The 7,100-nt window shown below is 37.1% G+C and overlaps 1 protein-coding gene across 2 annotated transcripts in view; it reads right to left on the reverse strand.

Moving 5' to 3' along the window:
• Window positions 1–5,573, reverse strand: part of zdhhc1 (zinc finger DHHC-type containing 1) — a 30,911-nt gene extending 25,338 nt beyond the window's left edge. The window contains exon 1 of one of the 2 annotated variants that reach the window (XM_041269112.1): window positions 5,403–5,573. The gene's annotated coding sequence lies outside the window, so the exon portion shown is untranslated. Of the gene's footprint in view, window positions 1–5,284; window positions 5,382–5,402 lie in introns of those variants that run through there. The other variant, XM_041269111.1, reaches the window with a different exon arrangement.
• Between the last annotated feature and the right edge of the window lie 1,527 nt (window positions 5,574–7,100).

A 7,100-nucleotide genomic window follows, 5' to 3' on the forward strand; every position in this document is an offset into this window, starting at 1 on the left:
AGAGTGAGGTCTTCTGTGCATTAATAGACTCTTCTGTGGAGATGTATGCTGCAAACTTTCTGATGACTAAGCAAGGCAAATTCCCACTTGGCACTCAAAATAGCTCAAGACAATGTTCATCATTATTTACCGTTGACATTCTCTTTTAAAGCAATATCGTACTAACAATATTCACCCACCAGGAATTATAGAATGCCAATTATAATCAAAGGTAAATAATAACACCTCAAAGAGTAATGAATGCTTTAATATGATGTGCTGCCTTCCATCTTTAATATACAGTCAGTCTCTTTCAATTAGGAGAACTTTTTATTTTTATGGGACTCACACTCGGAGACTTGCCAGCGTCGATATCATATCAACTGTCAGCATGCAGTAAGTGCTGAGTAATTTAAATAAATTTTGTGTATAAGTCGGTTTTGATGAAGTTTGAAATATCTGGCTTTTTTTTTTAAATGCATCTTGAATTTATTTAAATCCAATGACAGAATGACAGGTGAATTGCTCTGTGATGCAAATTAAGCGCATAGCTTGAAATAATGAACCGAATACCCCAGAAAGGACTATGTTAGTGGCGTGTGTGTTTCATTCCCAAGGACGATGTTAACAACAAAACAGGAGCTAGTGTATTTATTTAGCTAGTCTCATTTGTGAAAAAAAATCATCAGCGTTCATAGAATATTATCTGTATTGTTAAAGAAACTAACAAACTCAGGAAATATCGCACTGATATCTGGAGAATAGCATCATTCTGGGAAATGTATGTAGTCAATATTTGTAGATGGTACCTACTAGGTATCTAAATGTAGATTGATGTGCATGGATGTGTGTCATAAATAATTTTCCTGGTACTGGTAGTCATGATTTTAAGCCAAGATGTACGTTAATTTATGACCTTGGAGAAGATGTAATCCTATTTTTGAATAAATGTTGTACAAAACAATAAATTACCACGAAGGTTAAGAAGAAACAAGAGAATGAACAGCTGGGTCTTTATCTGTGGAAAAAAAACACCTACTGACTCTGTCAAATAAAACTGGAACGATTTGAAGCGCTGTGCACTTAAAAAAATAATTAACATCCGTTATATCGTCACTTTATTTTACCAGCATGCTATCTTTCTCAACACTGTTCCTAATTAAGGTAATCCAGATGCAGGATTAAACCAAAGATGAATTATCCAGTAGGTTATCTAAGGACAGTGAGGTCAGTGAGTGGCATTGAGCCATGTGAGAAACCCCAGGCCATGGTCAACCAGAGACACTGACTTTCAAAAGGGCTGTGCTGCTACTCCTACTCGCAATTGCATTTAAGAACAATTTAATGTCAGGTGTGAAATAAATCCATTCATTAATGTGTGGATTTCAAAACGAGAAAACCTGCCCTTCGCTCGATGGCAATTCACTTCCGTGTCTTAAAAGCCAATTGGAAGCAAATTTTCCTCTCATCTAGAGCGCTGATATTTTTACTAATGTCACCATTCACATTAATAAATGAATTTATTTAATACCTGCTGATAAATATTTCTTAAAGGCAATTACCATAAAAACATGTGTATAAGTCATACCGGTATATAAGTCACTCCCCCCTTTTTAGGAACCCCTAAAAATAAGGTTTTTACAGTATTAATACGAGTACAAGTATTAGCATGGCCCTAGATTTCAGTACTTTGGTATTGGGTACTCTATACTTATTGCAAAATGATTCACTCTTTTTGGCATGTGTTTACCAGTCTCTGTTGATACTCATGCTTGTGCGGTGACAGGGAAACAAGGTAAGGCAGTAATATTGATCTGCGGTCATGTGTTTAAATGTTCAGCAGGCCATGCCTGTTGAAAGCCCTTCCTCACTGTACCATTACGCTCCATGCAGGCTGTTGATTCAGCCAGTGCTAAACATTCCAGGGACATCCACACATGAATAGTACAGAAAATGCTGTATAGAAAATTAGCATTTCAACTATGTCACTAAATAGCAATCTAATAGTGGATTAGGGTTATGTGTAGGTGCTCCGGACCAGTTGACAATGTGCCAATGCGATGAGCTTTATAACTCTCAAATGATGGTTGAAGCAGTGTGTTATTATTAACACAGATCTGGGGAATATTAAAAATATGTTGGCTCTGTAGATATGTTGGGTGTAGCCCAGTACAATTCCCTTGTATTAGAATAAGAAAATACTTTCTTGGATTTATTAGTTCAGGTGGCTGTAAATACAGATTTCACGGTGTGTAATTTTCTAATTCTTCCTTGAGAACATGTTTTATAACACTGTGCTGCTACAGCATGCGATTTGATTTGTGTTCCTATCCATTAAGACTTGCTCATTTACAACATTTATTTTACAGGGCCCTTTAAAATACTGTAATAAATCACTCAGCTTTCAGAGTAACAAACATATCAATTATATCATTTTAAATGTATTCTTTGCTTCTGAGCAGCAGCTGAACAAATGTACCCGGGATGGAGATATTCAAGCTAAAGTGAAACGGCTGTCAATGATACCAAACTTTTTAACTTGTTGACTCTGGAGACCAGTACTGCTGCCCCTCTCATCTCATCAGCTCAGCTAGTCAGAAAAGACTCATAAACTGAAAATATAATTAACAGGTTTCAGAGGGTTTCAATGGAGAATCCCAGTCTGATACGTTAGTCTAATAGGTGAGGGATTTATTACAGTGAGGCCCTGAAAAATAAACATCTATGAGGTGCAAACCTGATTCTGGCACGTGAAGTATTTGTAACGACTCTGGATATGGGGCTCATCACACTAAATTGCTGCTTTTGAAGCTATGGTTCTTGTTGTAATAAACGGGTGGCTACATTGCTACGGCCTTGGCATTCCAATAATCTAATGGAAGTAATCCTATTAAAATATTCTAATAGAAGTAATCCTATTAAAATATCCTAATAGAAGTAATCCTATTACAATAATCTCATAGAAGTAATCCTATTGCAATAATATCATAGAAGTAATCCTATTGCAATAATATCATAGAAGTAATCCCACTGCAATAATCTAATGGAAGTAATAAAAAAAAAAAACGTTATTATAACTTTAAAGTCGGTTTCAAAGCTCTTTTCAAAATGTCTGCTCTAGTGCACTGGGGTTTGAGATCTGTCCTCTAAATCACTGCAGGAAGAGCAATTTAAAAAAAAAAGTGCTCTGGTTTTTCTGTTCTGCACCACATCATGGATCGTTATTGCTGTGTTACCTGTTTGACAGTGTGGGCAATAATCCTACACGATCAGTGCACTGGAGTGGCTATTTTAAAAATAGCTTTGAAACTGACTTGAAAGTGTTAGAAGTTGTCAGGATGTTAACAATGAAAAGGAAAATGTGGGGACGTGGAACGTTATATTTTTCGGAACCCCGCTACTTACTCTTTAACTTGCAGAGTTTTAAACACTTGAACCTGATATTTTCTTTATCGGACACCAGCTAAAGAGATCAGGTGTACAGTCCAACAAATGAATAGGGTTTATTCTTGATTTGACTGAATCTGCTCTGCCATTGGATAAACTACAGTAAGCAATGCTGGTTTGTTCAGGGTAGACCAAAAAGTGTGTGCAATAAAACCGTGATATTTACATAACAGAGAGCGAACAGAGACCCAACACATCTACAGATGAATTCTAATGCTTTTATAACTTTATCCGTGATTCACGTATACTTACTGTTCCTCTTGAGGGAGAGTTCTTGCTGTACATGTTGCTGGTACAGCACATGCACTGCTAAAACACCTTGTTAATACAGCTGATCTTTTTGGCATCCTTTTAAGCAAATGTTGGCTCCATCATAACTTCAAACTGACTCAGTTAAGGCAACGTGCTAAACGTCTGTCTGCTTGCTATACTTACCACAGTTTTATCGCAGACATTGAAATGAAAGTTTGTAGAAAGCATTATTTTGTAATTATTCGACAGTATAGTAATATAACTGGGCGTCACTGGTGCTGTTTGTACATGAGAACTGTTTTTCTTAGCATATAAAACAGGAATGCAATTACACTGAAGAGTCTGTTTAACATCAGTCAATAATTGTTTCAAATATCCCATACGGGGGGGGGGGGGGGGTATTTATTTCTATGAAAATTGATTAAGGGATTTACCAGTTGAAGGACAAAAGAAAAAAAGAACATCAGAAACATCTGGCGACTTAATTAGCTGTTTCCTGATGAGCTGGAGCGAGGAACAGACCATTGCTTCTCTTTCATAATAGCAATATTATGAAACATTATTTGCTGCTACTGCTACAAGCTGAGAGAGAGCCCAGCACACACGTTGCCAACACTCTTCTGCAAAATAAGATCTTGTTCATCAAGGTAGGTATTAAACCAAAGTGCAATTTACAAACAAGTACCACACAGCTTGGAAACACTCTTTAAATTGTCAAAAACACAGTAACATTTGTGACATTAACACTAACATTTTCATTACACACACATAGCGTAGCACATAGCTTCATTTTCCACTCTGCCTAATCTGGACACTCCTGGCAGGCTGAAGTGGCTTTTAGAAGACGTATGCTGGACAGTCCCCGAGCATTCATACCTACCTCCCAATATCTATACTGGCAATATTCTGCTACATAGATTAAGCGAAATAGGTTGCAGTGGTGTGTTATAATGAGTAATTTAAATTGAGTACAAAAAAACATGAATGCATGTAAGGCAGAAAAAAAGCTTGTTTAAACTCCTGCAGGAAATTACGGTAAACCCTTCCAGTTGTGCTCTGCTGCCTTGCCTGGGTACAGATCTCAATCTTTTCCTGACAGCCCTGTGCTTCTATTGTGCAGTACAGACTGCCCATATTTGTCTCAATAAACAGTGTTTTCTTATTAAAACTGGTAACAGCACAATTCAATACGAAATTCATTTTGCCAAGAAAAGCATTTGTTTTAAGAGTGCTGAAATAATTGTAGATAACTTGTTTGCAGGGGACATATTGAATACCCTAAAACAAAAGCATTCAGTCTACGGACAGAAAATAGAAAGCATATGTCAGATGTTTATCTTCAAATCATTGTAGTGGTTCTGATTTATGTTTTTAATTGTTTAATTGTTTAATTCTCTCATGATGTTCATTAGATTTTTCCTCAAACAAAAGTCCAATTACATCTGATAATCCAGACAATACAGTCGGAATTATTTATTTATTTTCGGGAGCATAAAACTAAATTAGAAGTTCGTCTTTCTTATCTCAATATCAATTTTTCAAGCAGCTTCTAGAATAATGTATGACAAATCACATGAAAAAAAAGAACTACCTAAAAAAAGCATACCGTAATTCTCAGAACAAGGCTCCACACTGTGTAGAATTTAAATTATAATCCAGGGCTGTTGTCTGGAAGCTGTTTATGAGCAGTTTGAATCATTGCTTGTCAGACTTATCTAAAGTACCTTTAAATAAAGCCTGCATTCAGTCCCTCGACCGGCTGTGAACCCTCTGCATGCACCCTCCTCCAGTTCACACTGCTCGAACTCTGCAGTGACAGCTTGGCTTCATGAGCTTTGGTAAAATTTTAAGCGTCTTGGAGAATGTTGTACAGCCATTTCCCTTTCTCAGGAACGTTAGCTGCGCACAAAGTTGATGGCAGTCATGTGAAAGTTGCTTAAGAGAACTGTCTGCAGGAAATGACATTGCTGTTGTTGATATAATTATGGAACACAGTTCACTTTGCTTTGCACCTCGCCGGCTGTTTGAAGTGAGGCAGGTGGTCGTCAGTTTTGCTCCAACATTGAATTCATATTTTTTTTTTTCTCTGTATCTGAATCCACCTGGATTAACTGTGCCTGTAAAATCCTAGTTGCCGGCTTCTTTTTGAGTGCTTTGGAACTTTGGGGGTTTGAAACCTTTCAAAGCAAATGAACTGATTTCTGGCTTGTGTGCCCTGAAGACAATGCAGCATTGTAACAATTATTATCTTAATTATTAAAACACAATTTACCTTGGCCCTGCTGAAGTCTCTTCCCACTTTTGATATCAGAATTAGTTTTCCGAAAACGTAGTTTTACTGAAAAATATCGTAATTCTTATGCTCATGTAAATGCACTGTGAAGCAAACTAAAAAAACAACAGCCGACTTGAACTGAGTCATCCTCAGGACTTATCAAATCACTATGGGCTGATTGAATCAATATATAGTCTGCACCACTTAATTGGGACACTGATCATCAGGCTCTGCTTAAATGGGGCAGAACTCTGGGAGATAGTTCTTCTCAATGGTATTTATATTGTTTAATTGGGATATCACTTTGTTTAATTGGGATACAGTATTTTAAAATGATGAACAGAGATCGCTTTTCAGAGCAAGACAGGGGCCCGTTTCATAAAGTTCTGCGATGGCGATCTGCATTGAGAAAAATCAGTAACAAGGGTAATCAACTTATTACAGTGCAATTACAACATAGTTAGAGAGTAATTACAATACAGTTAGAGAGCAATTACAACATAGTTAGAGAGTAATTACAATACAGTTAGAGAGCAATTACAACATAGTTAGAGAGCAATTACAACATAGTTAGAGGCACTTAATGTTAGGTGTCACTTTCTGCTTTTTAAAAGCGACTTACCCAATATAACAAAGATTAAGACCACAGAAAATTCTAAGTAACTATTTAGTTTTCCTAGAAGTTCTTTCTTTACCAAAGGAATGCATTGCCTGTGGACTTGAATTGCTGGAGTCCAGGGAGCACTTTAAATTCATTACATTAACTGGGGAAATATCTCACCAGTACATCTGTATCTAGGAATGTGGTACCAGAAAGCTTTGGAACTCAAATCCCCACAGTCAGTTTATTGATCAGCTATAAGTCGCTGATTTCAGCATTTAAAAATGATTTGAAATTCCGGTAAATGTTAAAAGATTCCTTCTGTATTTTGGTCTACCTTATTATGTGTTGTCTACCTAATCTAGTGTGGTTGACATTCTCATTGTGCCCTGTCTGCACTGCCTGTAGAAGACGTAGTCCAAAGTCCAATCCACTAACGCAGCCTGGGTCTTTAATACAAGGTTTGAGTCTGCCACAGGCACGTTGAAGATCCCTTTCTAATAGCAGCGCCCCACCCTGAAGAAACCCAAGCAGGACCATCAGCAA

This window comes from Polyodon spathula, chromosome 13, assembly GCF_017654505.1.
Source record: "Polyodon spathula isolate WHYD16114869_AA chromosome 13, ASM1765450v1, whole genome shotgun sequence".
Classification (NCBI taxonomy): domain Eukaryota; kingdom Metazoa; phylum Chordata; class Actinopteri; order Acipenseriformes; family Polyodontidae; genus Polyodon; species Polyodon spathula.